Source organism: Plectropomus leopardus, chromosome 1, assembly GCF_026936395.1.
Source record: "Plectropomus leopardus strain MGB_pleo_1.0 chromosome 1, ASM2693639v1, whole genome shotgun sequence".
NCBI classification, from domain to species: Eukaryota; Metazoa; Chordata; class Actinopteri; order Perciformes; family Serranidae; genus Plectropomus; species Plectropomus leopardus.
The window spans coordinates 2,420,298-2,446,011 of NC_142176.1; the positions used below are offsets into that span (position 1 = coordinate 2,420,298).

Below are 25,714 nucleotides of genomic sequence, written 5' to 3' on the forward strand. Positions count from 1 at the left end.
CTTCATCCAGGGATCTTATTCTCCATGTCTGTATTTGATGCTTTTATTCAGGTTTAACAAAGTCTTTTTCAATGACCAAATAAATCAAGGATTATCCCCACAGACAATTCTTAATACACCAGCAGGCTCAAAACGATTTTTTAGTCGACTGAAAGACAGAAATGATCTTTATCAAACCCTGCCATGCATGTCGCTTTGTTATCTTACCTTATGTGGAGGTTGAGCTTGATTGATGGACTCAAGATTTATCCGTCTCTGATCGAGTCTCCAAAGCAGAAAAACTACAGATAGAAGAAGAAAAAACAAAATAAGAAAAACAAGCGTCAGTCAGGCTTCGTCCACCACAAACCTCCAGAAGAGCTTCAGTGCTCGTGTGAAGAGCGCTCATTTGCAAGTTTTACCATAAAACTTTAATTAATAGCTCAGGTTTTTATTAACTTAAATCACTGAACTCAACAGGCTAACATTTGGGACGGGCTTTTAATTCCTTTCACACAAAACTGTTGCTAAGCAAAGATGGAAACAGAATTAATTATTTGATCCTTTGAAAAAAAGAAAAAAAATGGGATGAAGGTGATGAGCAACAAAAGAAGAGATGACCCTGAAGTTAGCACCAAATCTGTGAAAAGAAGAAGAAGAAAACCCTTAAATAAAAACTAAAAAAAAGGACAAAAAAAGAGATCATAAAACAAAAAATACAAAGGAGGAAATTACCTTAAAAATGCTTAAAAATCATAACAATTCTGTAAAATAAATTTAAATATATGACTATGAATAAAGTTTACTGGACATTTTTTCTTAGCTTTTTAAAAATATTCCTCTACATCTACTAATCTCTTTTTTTGCGTCTGTCTGTCATGGTTTCAGTTAAAAGAGGCTCAAAAACACTGTGGTTTGGGTTCAGATGATTAATTCTGTAACATGAATGGGAGTTGTGAAGAACAGCTGTAAACAGACAGTAAAACAGCAGCTACATCATTTGTTTTTTTAAATTAAAAACATGAATCGTGATTTTGAAAACTGTGCAGTTTCTCCTGAATCCTGAACATCACAGCCGCTGTGCACTATTTGTTTTTATTATTAAGTAAATCTATACATAACGTCCATTAAATTGAATGTTTCTCGCTCATTATTTGGGCTCGCCTCATGAAGATGAATGTGCATGTCAGTTTTTTGAGAGCTAAAGCAATTTTTTGAGCTTGCATGCTTCAATTAGTTCTGGTACGATGCAAACAGAGCAGAGTTCGCTCTGATTACAGAGGAAGCGCTCGCTCTCTGACTGAAGGCTGGACTGCAGCTCAGTTCACCGCAGACTGTGCAGCCTCTGTATGTTTCTTTTTCACGCTGCGTGAGCAGAAGCTCCTTTACAGTAAAAATATGTTGAATTTTAACATCAGAAAACAGAATCTCTCTCTCTCTCTGCAGCCAAAACAATCCTCCTGAGACGGGCCGGTTCACCTTAACTGCTGCTCGCTTAATGAACAAGGACGAGACTGGAAACCCTGCTGTGTGTGTGTGTGTGTGTGTGTGTGTGTGTGTGTGTGTGTGTGTGTGTGTGTGTGTGTGTGTGTGTGTGTGTGTGTGTGTGTGTGTGTGTGTGTGTGTGTGTTTACTGTGCAACCTTGTGTGCGTTATTGCTCTCCATTTACTGAACAAAAGCCCAAAACAGAAAATATGAGGGCATACTCTATTATCTGGAGGGGCGACCTCAGGCCTGAAGGATATGGGAAGAGTGTAGGGTCACAAAGTTCGAGATGTGTCACTTATGATGCGATTTATCCTCTGAGTTTTGTTACTGTTGACCCTCTAACCTGTTTTTATTTTTAGGTTTTTGCCCTTTGGTGTCTTCTCGGCTTGTGGTGTTGTTATTAATCTGTGTGTTGTTTTATCTGTTGTTTTTTTTGTTGTTTCTATTGTCTTGCTTTTGTTTTTTCTTTTATTTTATTTTATTGTGAGCTTCTTGGCCCTTCGTTTTAAAGCTGCCTTGCCTTGCCTATTATTATTATTAGTAGAACTAGTAGTTGTATTCAGTACTGTGCCGCTGCAATATTTTATGAGACAGTTATCATACTGTGAAAGTCATAATACATTGCATTAATGCACACCTCCTGGATCATCACCTTCTCTATAATTTATTTTTTAAATATTTTGCACGTCTGCAAAAAACTGCACAGCGCTTTCATTTTAAAAACAGACATGGCACAAATATTTTTAAATACTTTTTTAAATTAATTCATTAATTTATCATTGATGTTCCTCGACAGTTGCAGCACTTTATTTTTTTCTTTACGTTTCTATTATTGTGTATACTGTTATGCAGTAAAACACAGAGGCAAATTCCTTGTATGTGTGAACCTACTCTGCAATAAACCTGATCCTGATTCTGAGCGCCTGGTGGGTGGTAGAGATATTAACCTCCTGTTGCTTCCTTCATATAGCTCCAAAAATAAACATGGAAATAAAGTGTTTAGAGGAATCTCATTATCTTACATATTATGTGTTTAAAATCCTTCCTAGTCCTCTTGTTCCTTATCTGAAGCCCTCTTTGCGTTAAAACGCCTCAAGGTTTTTGACACAGTAAGCTCATAAGCTGAGTAATGTGCAGCTCAGTTAAAATATTTAAATACTAAATTTAATATGCTGCTGAATCATCCCTGGTCCTGCCTCATGCATCAAATTAATATTTAGACAAGTATTAGCTTGTCTGCCATGGTAGTGTGACCTTTCAAACCAATTGTTAGACTGTGAAGGGGACATAATAGCTTTCCTCGCCGTGGAAATGTGCGTGAGGGTGGGGTGTGAGGGGGTGGACAGATTCTGTTGTGTTTTAAACAGGAGTTACATCCATAAATGAGCCGCGAGAGACGACGCTGTCAGAATATTTGAAACCAAGGACACATCAGGACACCAGAGATTTATCCAACACATATTACTGTTTGTTTGTTTAAGGGATTTTCTGAGCAGAGGAGCCTGATCAGACCGCACGCGGTGTGCTCTGTAAGGACTCATATTGATATTTCTGAATCTAAATCTGTTAAAAAAATGCTTTGTTGATATTATATTTGTTATGTCTTACTCTAATGTTCTCTTAAAACTGGGGTAGGTAAGAAATATGAAAAAAAGGCAAGAGAAGAAAGTCAGAATTTGAAAACACACCCTCCTCCTGCAGCTTCAGGCTGTGGTCATTACGAACTCATCAAATACTGCCACTTGGTTGTTGATTTCGGCGTTAAACAAAGACGCACAAAGCTTTCTTTCAGGAACGACATGCCAGTGGACGGCGTCAGTTTATACAGCAGCCAGATGGCACCTGTGATACGCTGACGGGTGGCCAAATGGCACCTTTCACGGCAGTATGATATGCTGATGGAAAGCCAGAAAGCAACTTTAGTAGCGATATGATACGCCAGCAGCTGGAGAACAGCTGACACCCTGAGGGCCAGCTGGACAACTTTACAAGGCAATATAATATGCTGCCAGATGGCTGAACACCACGTTTTGTGGCAGTATGATACACTATCAGGTGGCCAGATGGCACATGTCACAGCAGTTTAATACGCTAATGGGCAGCCAGAGAACAGCCAGACCTTTAGTGGCGATATGATATGCCGACTGGCAGCTGAAGAGTACCTTTCTTGGCGGTATGATCCACTGACAAGCGGCTGGATGGCACCTTTTGTGGCAGTATGATACACTGACAGGAAGCCAAAAGGACATCTCTCGTGGCAGTATGATACGCTGTTTTAATGGTGGTACTAGATGGCATCTTTCGTGGTGGTGCAATACCCAGACAGGCAGTCGGACAGTTTTTTCGCAGTGGTATGAAATGATAATGATGTAATATAAGGAGCAGAAAAGCCCCTATAAGGTAATGGGTGGGGTGGTGGATGGGTCCAGCAAACCCTGGACTTTCACCCAGGACCCTTCTGTTTTGCTTCCCCTCTAAATAAGAAACTATTATAAGTTAATAATAAAAAATACGGAAATGTCCAGAAAACTATATTCATAATTATTATCATTGTAATTATTTGCAACTATTTTATTTATATATTTTTTTGGTAGTTTATATTTTTTTTTTTAACCTTTTTTATTTACCTTTCTTTTGGGGGGATAAATATCAGGTCATTTTCTCTTTATAACTTGTAACTTGTAAGAAATCAAGCCAATTTGCTCAGGTTTCAAAGGGTTAATGAAACAATTTAAATGAATAATTATTAAATAATAATTTAAATACTAGTAAATAATAACTCTGAGCATGTTGTAGCCTAATTAGAAAAAATGGTTTGCAATATGTCATGATTAATAAAACTAGTGTCATAAAAGCTTTTTGTCCCAGACAGAATAAACAGACATTGAATCTGGGCTCCAGCACCATTTCTTTTCATCGATCTGTCTGTTCTCTGATAGTGGAAAGGTAAATAATTCAGAGAGGACTCAGATACCGGGCCTTTGTGTGATTTCTGTGGTTGCCATGGTCACATGACGAACCACAGCAGCAAGTTAAAAAAAACGTCATAAACTGTGAATGCAGCGGCAAAGAGCTGAGAGAATTCACAACTCTCCTCTCTCTCCTCGCCGCCGCCGCCTGTGGCAGCAAACACTGCAGCCTCGAGACAAAACACAGCCGTGCTGATATTCAGCACAACAGCACTCCCCCTCGTGTGATATTGCTAAATTATATGAACCAATGGAAGGCTAATGATGTGTGTTAACCAGCTGAAAACTGAGCAAATTGGTTTAATGTCTTACAAAAACATGGAGAGAAAGCATTGAGCAACTTAACAAGACATGACCCAAAAATGGGCAAGAAATTGTTAAAAAAAAAAGTTAAAAGAAAATAACCTGAAAATAAGCATACCCAGTTTTAATGGCTTTTTTTGCACTTAACAGTAGGAATGTCACAATTTTGTTTACACAGTGTATTTCAGACTTATTGCAGGGGGTAAACATGGTCATGTTGCAGATGAATTATTAGCTTGGGCCTCACTGACTTATGTAGATTATATTAAAGTAACTGGTGTAATGTTCATTTTAAGTAGATTTTGTTTGTAGTAGTTGTTTCATAATGTCCAAACTTTGTAAGAGTCTCGAGGCATCTTAAATAATATTGCAGATTTGATTTTAAGCTCTTAATTGAAAATCCACATGTTAAAAAAACATAAAAGTAAGCAAATTGTGACTAACTGCTCCCCTCATGATCTCCACACAGTGTGACCGTTAATGACTGTAAACAGTCTTTACTGTGCAGGAGGTCAGTGGATTCAACAGCTCATCCATCCACCGCCAAACCAGCGACGGCAGCTCGTCTCCGTTATTATGTTACAGACCTCTGATACCTCGACTAAATGAGAAATCCAAGCCCTTTGTTTACGATCAACTAATCACATAAAGGACTTAAACAGAATGATAGACTAATATACTATATTGTTTATATTGGATTTGGCAATTTGATTTTTTTTCCATTGCATTTTTAATAAATGAGATTCACATTTAGGGGTCGGGTGAAGTGTTAGGGCAGGGATACTCAACCTGCTTTGTCTGAGGGCCAATTTTGCTAAATGACAGGGGGCCAAGGGCCAGTCAAAGCAGTCCCATACAGGATCCTGAGATTTTAGTATATTTCTTGCATTTCAGGACATTTCTAGGATTTTAGCACTTTTCTAGGATTTTTAGGACATTCTTCGCATTTTAAGACATTTCTAGAATTGCATTTTAGGATTTTTCGAAGATTTTAGGACATTTCCAGGATTTTAAGAAATTGTTTTAGCATTTGAGGACATCTCTGTTATTGTAGGAGGTTTCTAGCATTTAAGGACCTTTCTAAGATCTTAGGAAGTTTCCAGGATTTTAAGACATTTTTAAGGACATTTCTAGAATTTGGGATAGTTTTAGCATTTTAGGATATTTCTAGAATTTTGGGACGTTTCTAGAATTTAAGGACATTTCAGAATTTTGGCAAATTGTTCAGATTTTAAGACCTTTTTCAGGGTTATGGTCATTAGGGTCTTAGTCCACTGCACTTTTTTGATTAACAAGGTATATTTTTAAGCTTTTTTATGCACTCTGTCACCTTATGTATACTAAAAGTACAAAAACAATTCCAAGTGTGACTCACTTTAGTTTTGTTGTGAGTTAGAAAACAGCTGGGGGGCCACCTGGTACCATATTGAGGGCCAGATTTGGCCCACAAGCAGAAAGTTTAGTATCACTCTGTTAGGGCAACACAGCCCTCAAAATGGTTATTCAGAGACTCGCTCCAAACCAACAGTTACAAGAAATCACCGGCATGATGGCTGCACAAGCAACTAAAGAAACCCACATTTTTTTTCCTTTGATAATAATTTCATACCAGAAAACTTAATTACAGCAGTAATATAAACGACAGCCTACAGACTGGACTGGCACAGTACAGAGCACCTACACTGATATAACCATGCAAATACGCCCACATTAATATACAAACAAAGACGCAGTGGAGTGATAGGCTAAAGGCAATAAAAGCCAGTGAGCCACAGGCAGATTTTTTATTGCTTTTATCATGTGACGGAGGAGCTGCAGCCGTAAGATCACCACCTTACACCACCTTCACAACAGACAGACATCTGACACTGACACAAGGGTTGAACAAACACATGGCAGTCTGTCAGCTCTCACAGAATGGGTCATAAAGTTAATATTTGGCCTCTAGACTCTGACTGCGTCACTGCCCAGCACAACACACAGAGCTCAGCACAGCAGACGGGTGGATGCTTAAGTGGAGGTGGGCTTTTTACGGTACAAGGTACTTTGTGAGTTTATTAGTCGTTTTTTTAAACAGTTTAAAAAATGAAATTAAAATTTGTCCTTGATTCTGCTATGTCTGTGGAGTTGAAGGATGAGTTGATTAAAATCACCAGCTAACTGTTTTGACTCTTGGTTTTTAATATTTCTTTTGTATTTATATTTCTTTTAGTTGTCTGCAACTCATTTGCAGAGTTATGGTATCCAGTGCTGATTGTGATTGTATTTATTTAGTTTATAGACAAGGCAAAGTGTCTTTGTTTGTATAGCACATGTCATACAACAGGGCAATTCAAAGAGATTTACAGAGCAATAACATATAAAAGAGTAAAGAGATAAGATAAAAGTTTAAATTAATAACTGAATGATTTAAGAATTTTAAAATAAAAATCACCATTAAATAGCAAAAGTGCAGACAAGAGGCGCAAAGACAAAAATATTATTTAAAATGATTTAAAATCAAGTTTAAATTTATTATCATCATCCTTATTATTATTATCATCATTATTATCATTATAATCATTGTTATCATTATTATTATCATCGTCATCATTATTATTATCATCGTCATCATTATATTATTATTATTATTATTATCACTGCTGTGTATTAATGCTCAACACGATGTGAGAGCAAAATATTTCAGAAGTAGAAGCTGCATGACTCGACTGTTTCACCCTAAACTTAGAGAAAACTAAAGTGATGGAGGAACGTCGGGACAGATCCAGACTGCAGGCTTCAGAGAGCAGAGCTGATGTTTTCTGCAGGCAGGCAGTAACAGCAGAGAGAGGCGTCACACTCACTGTGAAAAAACACAGACAGAATACTTTATGGTGGTTACTGCAAACCACGTATTTGTTATCTCTTCGGTTCTGTGTCTGTCATGGCTGGAAAGTGAAGAATCGCTTTTTATTGCCACCAGCGCTGGAAGCTCAGCGTTAGCACCGTTAAAGTTAAGGCTTCATCTCTGTGTTCCCCCTGCTGGGGTCTGAAGTCTGTCAGGAACAGCAGCCTCTCAGGATGGAGACTGGAAGTTTGAACGGGTTGCCAATAACTTGTTTTAAGAGTTTGTAAGAGTCGAGTCACGTCACATTCATCTCTGACAAGCTTCTGTCTGTCGATCAGCTAAACAACACCGAGGCTGCTCGGGAACGTGGATCAGTGAGCAAAGCGGATGAATATACAGCACACGTAATGATGAAAACAGGAGAAGAAGATGGTGCCAGAGATCACGCTTTATAAACAGAAGTGTAGCGAGATAGAGTTTTTAAGAAAGGAGCTAGACACAAGGTGCATTTTGTCAAAGATTTCAGGCTGCTGTTGATGGACTGTTGGTAACCAGATTAAATATTACTATCAAACAGGTAAAGGCTACATATGTACCCCTTTTCGTGCTAAAATAAACATGTGCACGCGGTTTTTCAAACATGAGTTAAACACACTAAAAATGCAGTTCTGTCACATGATGTTAGAAAAAGTCCAATTTCTGTGTTAGTCTGACTAAAACTGGACTTTTCGAATAGTTAGTCCGACTGAAATATGAATAAATCAAATTTCTGAAAATCACACCCAGGTAAGTTGATTGGAAGTCCAGTTATTCTGTCATGTAAACACCTCAGTCGGACTTTTATTGGACTTGGCGTTGTAGTGCCCCTAGTTGCCGCGCCGGCCCCCCAAAGTAGTTAAAGATAGGGACTGTTTGTTATTTATGAGGGGGGGGAGGGGTGCTATAAAACAGGTCAGGCATAAAAACATGTAAGCATTGAGGAGGGACTCATGTTTTTAATTTTTTAATTGATTTCTTTAGGTGGATTAAAACTAATCAATGAAGGCAGAGTTTGCTCAGTGCCATCTGATTACATGTATGTGATGCATTATCGCTTGCATAACACGTCTACATGGCCTTGGATTAGAAATAATGACGGCTAGCGCGGTGGCTGCAATAAAAATAAAGCTGCTAATGTTTTGAACATCCATCGCCATGGTTACTGCAGTGTTATCTCCGGAGGAGAAGTCGCAGAACATCACTCAGTAGAAAGGCAGTCATCTCCACACTGAGATTAAGTTAAGTTTTGCACAAATCTATAATGGAAACCCGCTTATCGTCATGATACAAAGCTGAAAATCAGCAAAGTGTCCCTTTAACTCTGGAACAATCGATGATGCTCCAAAACTTCAGCTGCTTCTTCAGCGGCGGCACATCTGACAGCAGTGTGCAATTTATGTCTCGGCTGCTCTCTCCTTTATTCCTCCTTAAACTGCTCCACCGTGTCGACTCTGTGTGAGGCTGAATTTCATTTAAATGCAGCACGCTGTGTAATGTTTGTGCACTGCTGGTTTTTCTATTCAGGTTCTCTCACCGCCGCCCCGGCCTGCGAACGACGGTGCTCCGTCTTCATTCATGTGTCTGCCACCAATTTGACCTCCCTGCTGTGCGACCGCGCGCCCTCTCCTCTCACTTCTCCTCCCGCCGCCTGTTATGTGTCTGAATCAAAAGGTCCCGACCTTTCCAAATCATTAAGACTTCCTGTGAGCCTGTTTTTACGGCCCCTCAGACTGAGCCGTGCGGGCATCACTTTCCCTCTCGACACACTCGATGGAGCCGTGACGTTTTCTGGCTGCTGGAGTTTCTTTTGTCAAATGGAGATCAGTCATTGAGATGCTACCATGCCTCAAAGACATTTGTTCTTGCCGAGTTAATTAATGGAGCATGTTGGAGATAAAAGTGGTAAATGTTGCTTCATTAACCCTTTCAGGCTTCATTGGTAATCAGTAAATCAGCATCATACCTGCAGGCAATGTTTTTGTGATTCTGATAGAGAAAAACAAAGAAAAAGAACAGCACTCACTGATCAGTTTACTTATTTTTGGATGCAGTGCTGGTGTTCAGTTTGTTTATGGGTCTTTGCCACAACCGCTCACCTCTGTGTAGAAAATACTAAGTCTCTACTCGACTCAGTGTTATGCCAGTCCAATCAGATTTGGCTGTTCAATACCAACATTTAATAATAATAATAATAATAATAATAATAATAATAATTGTATTCATACAGCACCTTTTAAAACACAGTTTACAAAGTGCTTTGAAATAAACAAAGCAAAGCCAAGGCTGTAAACCCCAGAGTTAATAAAGCAAGTGGAGTTAGTCAGTGATACCGGCAAACAGCAGACAAGAGTTCAGGCAGAATTAACTAGGAGATTCAAGGTAATTTGACGATTCATTTTGTTTTCCATGCAAAGTTTTAAAGTCTGAACGGGCTCCATAGGACGTTCAGCGCAAACAACTATCGCAAAGAAAGACGAGCATTGAAGTAATCAGTTTTACTGGTGATAAAAGCAGCATTACCAGTAGAATTGATTGGTTGGATCAGTGGACTTATTAACTAGATTACTAACTAGAATGAGAGTAAAGACAGACATTTGAATTCAAAAGGTGAAAAGTTGTATTTCTCTGTTTAATGAGTAAAATGGGTGTGAGAACATTACTTTTTTTACTACTTTGTGGGTTTCTATTGTGTATTTATTAATCTGAAAAGCTGAAAGTAAGTAGCGCGCTCGTGGTCAGGATGTGGGAGGTTAATTTGTGAAATTTCAGGAGAGTATGAAGTTATGAAATACTGCAAACCACCCAAGCCTAGTTGGTATTGTGATGTTGAAAAAAGACATCAATGACACGTCAGTTGACCTTGAGTAGGCGGTAATCCTGTCTGATGTGAAGGACTTCCTGAGCGCCATGCTGAAGCATACATTTACAGTCATTCAGCAGGTCCTCATAAATATCGGTGAAGGACAGTGTGCACTGTTTGATTAACAGAGTTCTGCAGAAAATCCATGTCACCCTGAACTCTGATGTCTCATTAAGGGCATCAGCTTTAAAACTGACGTAACGTCCACAAGGACACCTGCCCCCCATCAACATTTGGCTACATGACCCTCAGGTAAAAACTACACAGAAAGGTGTAAAAAAAACTGGTATAATGTGTTTTTTAAATTGATTAAAATGATAACATCATTATACCAGGGGCATTGCAACCTTGTAGGTGCATTTATATTTCACATTAAAAGAAATTAATCAAATCAATGCATGCTGCACTTAAAATGATCCTGTTATTTAATTTAGCACCAGTTGGTATAGTTTACACCAGTGATACTCAACTTGCGGCCAAATCTGGCCTCTGATTCCCGTTACCCTGCTGTCATACTCCTCACTTAAAACTGACACATTCCTCGCACTAAATTCACTCATATCCTAAATAATCTCAGTAACATCAATGTACCATATCTCATTAAATGTTATTGTATTCAGTGTTATTATCTGCATTTTTCTTCCTACATGTTCTTATGTTTTTGTCACCAATTTTTAAAAGAAAAAGTGACAGGAGAGGATCCTCCAGACCCCTTGACAGAGGTCTGATTTAAACCCCTAATGTCCTAAAATCCTGCAAATGCCCCTGCACACACCTGACCCGCTGGGATGCTGTGTTTGGCCCCTGGCCTCCTGTCATTTTGCAAAAGTAGCCCCCAGGCAAACCCAGATGAGTATCCCTGGTGGCACTTTCCAGCCCTTTAACACCAACTGCATCATTTGAAGTCAATATGCATGAAGTGAAGCTCCAACACAACCACATGCCTCAGAGACAGAGTCTGTGTAACCCAAAAAAACATCCCGTTCTCATTCCCAAGTTTCAAATACTGACATTTTGTCACACCCCTCTTGAAAGTCGCCCATAAATATAATGTATCATCATCATTATTATTATTATTATTATTATTATTATTATTACAGAGTACCCCGAGAGTTCTCAAAGTTAAGTTTAAGACTTTTTAAGACCTTTTAATACCACCTAGAATTAAATTTAATGCCAATTTTGAGGCCATACTGGCAAACATCTAAAGGATATATAATGCAAAATCTGCTGATTTTTAGCCCTAGAAATAATCACTTACCAAATGCTTGAATTTTAACTTTTTTTTTATTATTAATACTCATTTTCAGATCTGACTTATGTAGCTTTGTGAGGTGTGTCTGTACTCTTGTAACATAAAACATTATAAAATTAAAAAATGTAAGACTTTTGTAAACAAAGTTTAAGACTCGAAGTTTAAGAGCATTTGAATTTGAGAATATTAAATTCACGGCTTTTTAAGACTTTTAAGATACCCTGTATAATTATTATTATTATTAAAATTATTATTATTATCACTACTGCTATGTGATGTAAGTACACATTTCATCCATGGCACGTGTATTTCAGTCACTACAAATATCCCACTTTTGTTCTATCTTGACTTTTTACTTCAGAAATCAGAGACATCACTTCATACTCAATTAAAACTATTACAGCTGTTGAAAAGAAAGAGAGTTGCCAGAGAGGTGAAACAGTTTTTAGGAGAGAGGAGTTAAATACTTGTTTACAGCTGATGCACCTGCAGCTCTGGGAACAGATGATTCAGCCTGACTGCAGCTGATTTCGGCGTCTCGTGTTGATGTGTAACCTCACAGAGCTGATTGCCAGACTTCTTTCAGAGCTGACAAAAACTGCTAATTGGCACTCAGAGCCACCTCTGTCTGTCGCAGGGTGATTAAAAAGTTCCTCATCAGGTGTTTGGGAAGTCAACCCCACTTTCACTCCAACTTTGCCTCGCTGTATTTACTTTTTTTTCTCTTTTTCGCTGTATCTGTGATTTTCATATCTATTTTATAAAGTCCCAACCGCACCTGCGCACAGTTAGCAGGAACATCCCAAACACAGACATACAGGCAGATAGATGCATTGACACACACTTCAAGTCAGTCACAGGTATAAATTTTGTACAAGTCAATCAAATCACTTAAATTCCTAAATTCTGGTAATTTTTTTAAGCACCAATTTCTGCCTTTTCTGCATCTTTTTTATGGTGTGAATGTTAGAAATTTTGAGTCCTCTGCTACTGCCATGTTTTTATAAGGGGAAACAAATGTGCATGGTCTAAATATTTTTATTTTAGGAAATTCCTGCACAGTATTCCTTTAATCCTTTGAAACCTGTGCAAATTGGATTGATTTCTTTCAAAAGCTGACATTTTCTTAGCACTTTCTAATTAATTAATTTTATCAGCGATCATTCAAATAAAATGCAGATAAAGATGAACCCTTAATTTTGTCCTATCCAATTTTTAAAAAACTGAAAAAGCCTAAAAATATCTAAAATTAAAATAAATTAAAAAATGTAATGAAAAAAAAATTAAAAATGGCCAAAAATCAACAAGAAATTGGGTAAAAAATCTACAGTCCCCCATCAGATAATTTTCAGGTAATTTTCTTGTCATATTTTACAAATTTTTTGCAATTTGTGAGACATTTCTTGCCACATTGCTCATTGCCTTGATTTGCATATTCAAAGTGAGAAATCAGACCAAATTTCTCAGGTTTCAGAGGTTTCAATGCTTGTGAAAACAGCACAAGAAAACCGATGTTGATCCAGTTGCTAAGAGGCTAAACATGTCTTAGTTTCCAGTGTGCAGGTTTTGGGTTTTGCAGATTCACCCAGTATTAAGTCGGATAATTGGGTTGTTTTTCTGTGCGTACATGCACTAGTAACACAGTGTGTGGGGGTTCTATATTTGGCGATATTACTTTGAAATATGTAATGAAACTCCTAACATCATCAGTTCCTTTGAAGCCGGAAAACAAACCTGCAAACACACACACTGTGTGGAGCAATTAGCACAAAGTAAATACAATGAACTGATGAATCAATACTGAGTTTCAAAAGTTACAGAGGATGGAGCCAAAAAAAGTGATTGGCTTGTGTTAAAATGTCAAAGATTATTAATAAAAGTTTGAGTAGAATCTGATGATGTCCTAAGTGCTGTTGTTCTGTAGTTAACTAACTCAGTCTCACCTACCAAACTATAATTACCAGCCCTCACTGCTTCCTCCAGAGAGTCTGCATGCATCCTCACTAAATTATTCACAGCGCTGGATATACAGCATATGGCCAGAGCAGACAATGTTTTTTTTTCCCAGCATCCCTCTGTCCTATTTTCCGCTGCTGTTGGTCACATTTCTTTACGGGTTGGACCTGAGTGTGCTGCTAATTGAAATAAATCAGCCCAATTTAGCTCAGCTTCCCTGCACCCAGTTACGGAGTCAGTTACACATTAAGGAGCTGAAGTGTGTGTGTGTGTGTGCGCGTGTGTGTGTGCGTGTGTGTGTGTGTGTGTGTGTGCAATGAATAAATGAATCAGAAGGGGCCTGGACAGTTGTTAGAGCCAAGATTGGAAATCACTCCCTCATAAATCATGCAGCTGTTTCATTCTGGCGACAGACGCTGGATGCAGAAATTAGCAACAGAAATTAGCTGCTGAGAATCAGATCTGATCGAGTTTACAGCCATTACAATAAAAACATGAGCCTTCATTTTATGGGTCATATATTTACCTAAAGAAGTCCCAATATAGAACTAATATTTAATCTCAAAGTTATGGAAAAATACCTGTAAAAAGGAGACAGTGTTGATTGGCTGGATGCTGGTTTGACTTGATCTTGAATCGACTGCTCATCCTTGGACATTGACTTTGAATCGTATATGTTGTATTCTGGCATGTGAATTTGGCGAATTTGAGCAACTTGAACATATTTTGGGTTATTGAAAATTTGAATAATTCAGAAGTTAAAAAAAAATCAGATTAAAAGTAATAATAATAACAACAATAATAATGTTCAATTTAGATACATAATTTCTGTCAAAATGGTTCTCACTGGGAATAGTTTTTGTATTTTAGAGTGCATAAGACGGGGGCTGGGCGATACAGAAAAAGTCTTATCGCAATCATTTTTTTCATATCAGTCGATATCAATATATATCACGATATACATCAAATCACTATTTCTGTCAAGCTTAAAGGTTCCCTTTGACTCCTAAGTGAGATATGAAGATATCATAACCAGTGATGCACGATAATGATAATTTCAACCGAAACCAACATACTGATAACTTCCAACTTCTTTTGGCCGATAAGATACCGATAACTGATAACTTCTTTGTTTTTTTCATCACCTGAGGGTATGAAAGGCTGAGATGTGGTGAGTACAGATGAATTTAATTTGTGCATTTTCATTAAAAAAAATGACATTTCCGACCAAAAAATGGCGAAATATTTTTGTTTTTTTTCTCTTTTATCTTCTTTTGTCAACTTGAATTGTCCAAAAATAATGCTGAAAATAATATTCTGTTTGTGTTCTAGTGGAACTAAAGAGAGGAACGTTCCCCAAACTGTCAGGAAGCAGCAGCTACAGAACCGTCCCTAAGTCACGGCTCTGCTGTGATCTCTGCAGATTTACATGTTCTGCTTGTTGTTGAAGGAATCAAACGTCAGATATCAGTTTATTCTTTCAGCAGAACCGAGCTGGAAACTCACTACACCTGAACTCAGACCGCGTCCAGCGTGTCCTCTCATCATGTCCTCTAATCATGTCCACGTCGCACACATGGAGCAGAAGGAGGAAGGGGGCGGCGGCGGAGACACCGGCGAAGAACGAGAGCGGAGCAGATATTCAGAGACACCGGTGGAGACACAGGCGGCAAATGAGAGCGAGCGGACATTCGGAGACACCGGTGGATACACCGGCGGAGAATGAGGGCGGAGTGGACAGTGGCGGAGACACCGGTGGCGAATGAGAGCAGAGCGGACATGGCTGTAATGCGTTCTATCGACATTCTACCGACTACATCTCATATTTCAATCGAGGAAAAGTTATTATGCAATTGATATGGTTATTATTTTATTGCCCAGACTTACTACAATGTCCAAATATACTACGAACGTCCTAACATCAGAGAAATGTCCTAAAATCCTAGAAACATGTATGGGGCTGCTGCGAATGGCCCTTAACCTTCTGTGATTGTGTAAAACTGGCCCCCGAGCAAAGCACTTTGAGTGTCCGAGCTCTACGCCACAACACAAACTAACTTTAATGTAATACTGCCTCTGAAATAAAGCCCTAAAGTGCTCACTCTTTGGAAGAACGTCCTCACTTTATAGGACAGCCCTTTTTTTTCTTATCGTTGTGATGACATGTTGTCCTCATGAAGAAAAAAAAACTACAAGGACAGACACATATGTTTCCAGAAACTGCTCCACACTGTGTCTGCCTGCACGCCTACCAGCTACAGTAATTACAGCGAGCCGGAGCAAACTCAGAGGGAATCTTGGCTGGAAAAGACGAAGCTGTTCGAGTTTCCTTTTCAAGGTCAGCCAGGGAGGTCGCAGTGAAAATCGAGGCAGCCTCACTTAGAAGTAGCAGAGAGGAAAGAGGAGTAGACACCCCTCTGAGCTCTGGGACCGATTCATAATAAAACACTATGTGCCTTTGAGGCCCATTTCAGCTGGGAATCAGCCAAGCTTAGCAGCCGAGGTGTTACATGGAAGGGTTTCTGCATAATTGTCTGTATTCTCATTTAAAGTAGTTCTGCTGAAGGTGTGGGTGTGCAGTGGTATGCTTCTCTGCTCCTGAAAACATGAGTGATGGCCGGGTGACGCAAACTACCACGCAGCAGCTGCTTTCAGGACCATCACATGCATGAAACAGTGACCCCTGATAGCTGACAACAAAGAAAAAACTTTTTAAAAAAAACATGCCTTTTGAAATTTTCTGACTGGAATAATTTAGCAGGAATGAATCATGTGTTCAGCTGTGGACGAGAGCTGTCAGTCAGTTTCACGCTGTTCTTATTTGCAGGATGTAGAAGTATGGGTCCAGAGATTATCGGTGCAGATATTTAGCATTTTGACGGTTATCTGTATTGACCCTTTAACAGTGATTGTAACATGGCTGACATTTTTTTGCGATTGAATTGTTTTTCGAAAAAACAGTTTTATACAGATGTTTTAATAGGATGCATTTTGGTATTTTAATTATACTGTAATTCAATTCTATTTTATTATATAAAATTGACTATATTTTTTTCTACCATGCATTTTAAAAATATTTTCTTACTACATTTATTATAATTTGTGTATATTTTGATTTGTCTATTTTCTTATATTTATTTTGTTTGTTTAATTTGTAAAGTTACTTTCATTTTCACATTACTTAGTACATAGCATTGACAATTTTTTTTTTACCATATATTTTATACTGATTGTTCTTACTAGATTTATTTTTACCTGTGTCTGTTTATTTTTGTTTATGTATTTTGTTTATGTTTATTACATAAAGTTAATTTTATTTTCAGATTTCAATTACATTGACAATTTCACTTTTTACAATGCATTTTAGTGGGGAAATGTTTTTTTTCCTCAATGCATTTGGTTAACATATACAGTCTATCATGTTGTTTTTTTTTTTTTGCAAAGGCATTTCGTAGTGTGACTGTTAAAGGGTTAAATTAATTAAAATGTGCAAAGAAAGTGTCAGCATGGGAGGAACTTTTACTTTGTAAAACCTCAGGGAGATATATTTATTTATTCATTTTTATTTAAATTTTCACTTGATAAAGAGGTTCCTGGGTGCTTGCTGTGTATCATGTTGAAAGTTTCAGTTTTGATTAAACATTTGCTAAAGGCATTTAAACAGTCTGTTAAATTCAAAACTCTAAATATTGACAGAAATATATGTTTTTATTGTAAATGTATATCAGTTCCAAAAATCTCTTATTGGGCTAATTAACTACTAAAACTCTGTATCTATATCAGCCCTAAAAAAATCAATATCTGCAATAACTGCAGTTTTTGGCACTTCATCTTTTATCCCCCAGGCTGAATAAAACAGAAAGCCATCAACCTGCAGACTTGACGAACTGAGACTAAACACACCTCTTATTTATGCCTTCAGTGTCTCTCTGATCAGGTGGAGGTGCTTTGCTCTCAGTTTGTTTTCTGGATCGGACCCTGGAGAAATGTTTCGCTCGTGGAGATCTGATTACATTCATACAGTGATTAAGCTGTCCTCATCCTTAGATTGATGATCACCTCTGGTCCACATAAGCAAGATACGGTCCTATGTATACTATTACCATAATGACATCGGGGACCCGCTTTTTAGGAAATTACCATTCAGAATCTGTGATTTACATGCCTGTAATCATGAAATAATGAGACTTTGATCATCGCTAAGTGAAATGGGGAAACTGCAGCAATAAACTGTAATAATAAGAGACCATAGATCAACAGTTCTTTCATCCTGTAGTTCATAATTCAGTTTCCACTGAGGTCCACCCAACCATTAAAGATAATTTTTGTAAAAGTCAGTGGAAGTCATGCGGATGGAAAATCAGGTGAAGTTTTATTGTCCACAAAACACAGCCGGAGTTTCATGAGGCATTGCACTCAACTCCAAAGCAATTTAAGCAAATGGTGACCGGGATTAACACATTTAAAAAAGTACATAATAACACCACAAAATGTCTCAATACTGCTCATCCAAAGTAATTCAAGTGTCCTGAAGCCCCAACGTGCCAAGTTGTTTTGAAAAACATCACCGGTATCATGTTTTTAGTCTTGTTGTAGCCTGTAGCTCCTAGTGAGGGAGCCGCGTTCATGTGCACGCCCACGCAAGACCAACGACAGCTCGCAGAATCTGCCCACCAGTGTTTACATGTTACCTGGAAGCCCCTCCCATTATATAATTGTTGTTTGCTGCTAACTCCACAAGTCTCTCTGTGTGTGAGAAATGCTTCCAGGTAGCATGTAAACACTGGTGTACAGAACCGCGAGCTCTCATTGGTCTCGAGCAAGTGTGCATACATAAACATGGCTCCCACACTAGAAGCTACAGGCTACAACAAGGCTAAAAACATGACGCCAGTGACGTTTTTCAAAACAACTTGGCATGTCGGGGCTTCAGGATTACTTCGGACGAGCAGTATTTGAGACATTTAATGGTTTTAAGTATTTTGAATGTTTGAATCCTGGTTACCATGTGCTTTAATTGTTTGAAAGATGAGTGCAATGCCTCATGAAGCTCCAGCAGCGTTTTATGGACAATAAAACTTCACCCAACTTTCCATCGGCATGAGTGTTAGTATATAATAGCCAAATTTTCATTTTTGGGCAAACTATCCCTTTAATTATTGGCCTCCATGGCTGTAGTTGTGTTCACACAGTATTTTTTTCTGTGCAATGAGGGATTATAACCAAGAATTCAGGTATCTCACCCTGAGTTTGAATAATTAAAGTGGTCTCAAACCACTAGATTATCTTTAATCTGTAACTGATTGTCTGCATTCATGTTTCGGACCTTCTCCTTGATTTTACCTATTTGTTAAATACAATAACATTATGACTGATAAGCCAATTATTATTTAAGTGGATCATTAAATATGCATGTAAATTTAGTCCTCTTTGTGAAAGGCTAAATGTGTACATCTGCACTGATCCCTAAACTCTGCAGCATCTTCATATAAATGACGGGTTATACCACTGCTAATTATGAATCATTTGTCGAAGGCCTCAGAAAACACAGAGGCCAAACACTGTAAACACTCCAGTGGGAGCGTGATCCTGGGGGGCTCAGAAGTCATTTCCTTCATTTGACAGAAATTACACCTTATTTGCAGCTGCTTCTCCATTTCTTTGCTGTCTGCCCGAATTAAACCATTCAGACATGCCTTATTAAAAAGCTATTTCTGGTCCGGCCTCATCCACTCTGCCACTTGAAATATTCACATGGGGAGGGGGGGCGGGGGGGGGGCATCCTTCCTGCTGACAAATTTTATAGCAGACACTCCAAAACAAGTTTGGACGTAATAGAGTGGTGACAAATAAAGATAAGAGCAGAGCAAATATTGGATATTTAAACACCGGATTCAAAAATAAACTAAACTGCACAACAAGAGAAAGACATTTGGAGGGAACATAATGTTCACGATCAAACACGGGTTGGAAATATACTTCTAGCTTTAGATACTTCGAGAGTCATAAGATTAATTTTGCTGCTCTTCAATTTGTTGCATTGGGCACCAGCCAGGTCTGGCTAACTGGCGGCGCCACTCATACTACGATTACCGCCAAAGCCATCACGACCCAACAGTGTCGCTGTGAAAATATTGTGCCCACCCTCCGCTTACGGTCTCCCTCCAGGTTTCCCTCCTGGTGGTTTCACAATATTACGGCAAAACAGAATTAAAATGAACCATTTGCAGGCCTGAACAGTTTCTGCGATTTCATAACTTTTTCCAGGAATTCCATGACTGGGAATCCTGATTTACCACTTGCTTAAGTTTAGCGGTGGATGACCACCTTGATGCCCTTAAACAAAAAATGCTGAGTTCACCTGTGTCTAAAACTGACCCTTATGATGCGTGTCTATATGCTTTCATTGTTTATGTGTATGAAACGTATCTTATCATAAACAAACACATGAACTCAAACCAAACACCTACACATTTATGGGGAGCGGGGTGCTTTATGGTGCTGGGTGTGAGATTGATTACAAAGCAATTAGAGTTTAAATGAGTGTTTAATGACACTGTTAACAACACATGATTTATTCAACATTATTAATGAGGCATTACCGAGTGGGGGAAAAGGATATGAGACCAGCATTACTCCCTGTGCACCAGTGCAGCCAGCAAACTAAGGAAATTACAAAACCACCCACAACAGCAAGCGTTCAGCACCGGCTGCTCTGTTGTGATGTATTTTACTCTCCAAAAAACAACACAACTGATTTAATTACATCTTCCAGTAACCGGATCATCTCTGCCACAAACAAGCGTTGTTAATAAAAGGTGTTTAGTGTCAAACATTATCATTGTCATATGTGCCTGAGGTATCATTTTACACAAGATGAGTATGAAAGCTGCCTTTTCATTGTCTGTTAACAATGTTTTTTATTAGGCCGCTTTCCATTAACCTTCAAATTGCGAATATGAAATACACTTATGGAAACACATCAATTCAGAGAAACTCCCATTTATCCCAAAAAATGTTTTTACGCTCACATGAGGTAGTGTTTCAGGCGATTTGAAAAAAGTCTTATTTCGCAAAACTGCAGTGGAAGTACTTTTTTCTCTTTTATGGGTTGCATGATGTACAATTAAGAGCCAAAGAGTCGCTATAAAAGCTGTTATTGCATCACATAACTCTTCAAAAGTTGAGCAGATCATTCGGACATTTTGAATCCACAATTCCTCTGTGAAATCGTGGACTATCACCTCCCAGAAATCCCTCATATGTGGCCGCTCCCACGTATAAGGGGCTCACCTTCCCATTATCGCTCGCATAACACACCCTCTATTTGAAATAATGACGGCTAGTGCGGTGGCTGCAATAGAAATAAACCTGCTAATGTTTTCAACATCCATCACCATGGTTACTTGAGTGTTATCGCCAGAGGAGAAGTCGCAGAATATCACTCAGTGGAAAAGCAGTCATCCCGCAATTGTCTTTTGTCGACATTTTGAAAATATTGCTTAATTTTTGTGCAAATCTGTCATAGAAACCCGCCTACTGTGCATACTTTTGAAAGAAAGAGCAATGAAACCTCTTTCTCACGCATTTCAATCTGGAAAACAGAAAAATGTGAGCTGAAAATGGTTTGATGTTGGTGCTGTCTATAACTAAACAACTACAACTTAACACTTTTCAAGACTTTTTGCTTCAAGTGGCAACCTTTAAGGTTAAAAAACGAAGCCACCAAGACCAGCGGTTGCCAGGGAGGTGCCTGTGCTCTCAACTGTTTTACAGTTTGCTAGTAATATGTTTATTTCCATAATGTAATATCTCCTTTCTCGTAAAATTATGACTTTATTCTCGTAAAATGTGTTTTTCTCATAAAATAACGACTTCATTCTTGTGATATTCAACCTTATTCCAATAAAATTATGACTTTTTTCCTCGTAACAACTTTTTTCTTGTAAAATTATGACTTCATACTCATAATATTACGAGTTTATTCTCATAAAATTGCGACTTTTTTCCTAATACAGCTACAACTTAATGCCAGTAATATTAAAAGTTTATTCTCTTAATATTACTATTTTTTTTCTCAAAATATTACGACATTTTTTGTCATTATATTGTTGTTTTAAATTTTCCTTACATGAAAATTATAAATTACATTCATTACATTTTTTGCATTGTGCCCATTGGTGTGTTTCCATCTGCTTTTTAGGCTTCAAACGCGTGTGTTTAGTAACGACCTGTTGGCGAGGATAGTAGCATAAAAAAGTGTTTTTTATAAAGAGACATCTCTGCTTCCTGCTAGGATTGTGCCACGTAAACCAGGTATTTGAAGCCATAACCTGGTCTTTTCTTAACCATAACTGGTGGTTTTTGAGCCTAAACATAACCACATGTTAACCACAGCGTTGAGTGCAGCTGTAACATATTCATGGCTTACAGAAATGTGCATTGCCAACATTTTTTCGATTGATTGGGTTTTGCGTTTGGCCTTGGCAGAGATTTCTCAGCTCTCTCAGCGCCTTTCTACTTTTCTCACGGTCCAGGTTGTGTGTGTGCGTGTGTGTGTGTGTGTGTGTGTGTGTGTGTGTGTGTGTGTGTGAATGTGCGGTTTGTCTGTGTGTGTGTGTGTGTGTGTCCTCCTTTCAAATTCAGCCGCAGAGCTGCAGCCGTTTCCTGAGAATTCTCACTTTTTAAGCATTCAGTATTAATGAAATAAACCGGAATAAATATCATTGCAGCCATTAAAGTGGAAGGCTGTGAATTATTCAACACGGCCCAGATAGCAGTCCCATCATTTGCTCAGCAGGACCGGGCAATATGAGTCAAATATGCAAAAATCACATGACACCTGCTGCTGTGCAAATATCCTTATCGTCCAGCCGAAGCGGCCGCACCTGACTGCCTGCAGATGACTGGGCTCCTGATTTCACTGGTGTAATAATAACAGTGTGATGTTAGAATATAAAGTAGCATGGCCCCTCAGGCGATCCCCTTAAAATAGCTGTGACGACGGTTAAAGTTGGTGCAGAGAAGAAACTGGGTTCTGTCACTGCGGGGATTCATTTCCCACCGACTCGTTTTAGTTTCATAACGAGCTCTCACATAAAATCAAACATGTATGTTGAAATCTGACACTGCGGAGATTGCATTTCCACAAAGTTGGGAAATTTTAAAACATCAAAACAGAAGTCAGTGGAACGGAAAAATGGTCAGTAAGTGCAATATTTGGTGCAATATTTCAACCACAGCATTCCTCTGTGCAATTATTCCAATATGTGGGCTATATATTAAATGTGACACATCTATTGTATAAATTCTTACTTTTGTATATCTATGTTCATTGTTGCATTGTACACATATTTATATTTTTAGATTTTTAACTAGTTTTATGAATTAAATTGTGGCATAAGGCACAGTTTGAGATTTCACACACTTAATAGTTTAAATATTCACATACTGGTGCTAATTGTCTGTTGCTATATTTCTTTACATTTATGTTATATATTTACACACTTAACATTAGGGGTCGACTGATAAATGGCTTTTTAGGGCCAATACCGATACAATTATTAGTGGTTAATGAGACCGATAACCGATATTTGGAACGGATATGCATTTACAATAAAAATCTTTCTATCAATATTTAGAATTTGGAATATAACAAACTCAGACACAAAATTTTTAAAAACTCTTAAGCAAATGTTTGTTAAGTATATGTTTGTTCATCATATACAGCAAGTTTCCTGCAACTTTTTAAAAAAATTAAATTCAGTAAAATTTAAATAGAAAATTAATTGATAAAAAAAAAGCTCCCTAAGGTTTTTCAAAATAAAATGTCCTGCCATGCTCACACTTACTTTGCACTTTTTAATTCATTAATTTTATTAGCAATTATTAAAACAAAAGATAGATACAGATAATGGACAAAATGTCAAATATTAATCCCAATGTTGATCCGTACTTTACATACTCAGCATACTATACATACTTTTATTTTTAAATATTTACATGCTATTGCTAATTGTTACTATTACTGTACTTATATTTTGACATACTTGAGCTGGTATTTATTTCTACTTGCTATAAATCTCTATGCTGGCATCAGAGCGACTGTAACGAACCACAATTTCCCCCCAAAAATATCAATAAAGTATTTCTGATTTTGATTTTCAGTTTTCTGATAAGATCTGCAGTTTGGTGCTGTGGACCGAAGCGTCGGGCAGATCGATCACAGCAGCGACACTCGGCCACAGAGGTTCATGTAAACAGATTAGACTGGAAAAGGACCAGCAGTGGGATTAGGCTGGCCTGTATTCATGTGTTGGTGAAACACCATCTGTAATGCTGGTTTCACTGGTCGGAGATGACCTGATGGGTGAGATGTCACTCCTCAGGGGTGAGTGAAGGTGGAGGGGTACGGGAGAGGAAGTGTTAATGAAATCACAGCATCCAACACCTATTCTTCACTCCTCTTCCTCGCTTTAACTCTCCCTCTGCAGCCGGAACAACAATGAGCTGATGCAGGCTGCTCTCATGCAGGATGTAAAGAGAACTACAATATAATATTTAAGGGGAAATACTCGAGTAACTTTGGTAAAAGTAGCAACAAGACAACCCAATCACTGCAAAACCTGTTTGCATTGCACGTCTCTGCATACCAGGCATACAAAGCACTCCTTCAGAGGTGGGTGAGATATCAAATATATACTTGAGGTCTCACGGCTCATTCTACGTGCGATATATAACATTACTATAGCGCCAAAAGACAAAAAATTGTCACGTTGGTTTTACAACCACCAGTTCATACCGTCTCTAACAAACACACTCACAAAGCTATGGAGGACTGAGACTGACAAAATCAAAAATCAGTTAATAAATAAATAAATATAAAATAATTGTTATTTTTATCATCTTGTCTTTGTTTTATCACTGATGTGATGCCCTCTTGTTAGATTACCTCTTATATTGTTTTTAATCATCTTTTATTGAATTTATTTTTATGTTTTCCAAAACTTCTAAAAATTTGCTTTATTCTTGTTGACCTTTTGTTTACATATTTTGTTTTGGCCTTTTAGCTTGACTGTCCGACACCTTTCTCTGTTTGGCACGTTTGTTGTTGTTTATCTTTATTATTCCCAGAGATCCTGCCTTTGCTTTGTCTGTCAAAGCAATTTGTAAACAACTATTTTAAAAGTGCTATATAAATACGTTTATTTAGATAAGATAAGATAAGATAAGATAAGATAGGATAAGATAAGATAATCCTTCATTAGTCCCACAGTGGGGAAACGGTCACAGCAGCTATGAGGTACGGGATAAGCAACAAGAACAATAAAATAGTAAAAAATAATTACAAATATAAAAATATCAAATAATGAAAATCAAAAAACAAGTTGCCAAGTAAAAGAAAAAAACAAGGTGCACAAATAGTAACAAAAAATAAATCTCAACAGTCTAGAAAAATAGATAAATGGTTAAAAAATTATTTAAAAAAAAATATATATATATACACTTATTATATTATTATTTCGTTTTTAATTTAAAACATACAGAGCCTCTATTAACTTTTAAAACTTTTTTTACTTTATAAATCTGACTTTGAATCCGTTTGCTACTTTTTTTGTTTTACTTTTTTACTCGGTTTTACTGCACATTTGGTCTTGATTAATCATGAATTATATATCCCTGGCATTGATGTATTGTATGTATTTTTTCTTTATGTAAATAAATTATTATTTAGTAATAATAATAATAATAATAATAATAATAATAATCATGCAGTAAGGGCCTTGTGCCTACGACCGAATCACAGCCCCGATGGTGATATCCAGTACACCTGCACTCCCCGTCCAGTGATATTTTTATAAAATATATAACTATATATTCACTATTTATGACAGTCTAAACGTTATAGTAACGCAGTATGGTCCTGGGACAGTGAAAACAGTAAACTCACACAAGCTAGTCCTAAACATCTTAAGCATCGCGGATGAATATCGGCTGTAACTTTAAATGCGCAAACTTCTGTCACGCTAACGTTACA

General features: G+C 37.8%; 1 long non-coding RNA gene across 1 annotated transcript in view; it reads right to left on the reverse strand.

Annotated features, from left to right (window-relative positions):
- LOC148190331 (uncharacterized) overlaps positions 1-25,714 on the reverse strand; it is a 68,268-nt gene that overhangs the window by 42,227 nt on the left and 327 nt on the right. The window contains exon 2 of the long non-coding RNA XR_015777063.1: positions 208-281. This is a non-coding gene — a long non-coding RNA (uncharacterized LOC148190331). The remainder of the gene's footprint in view (positions 1-207; positions 282-25,714) is intronic.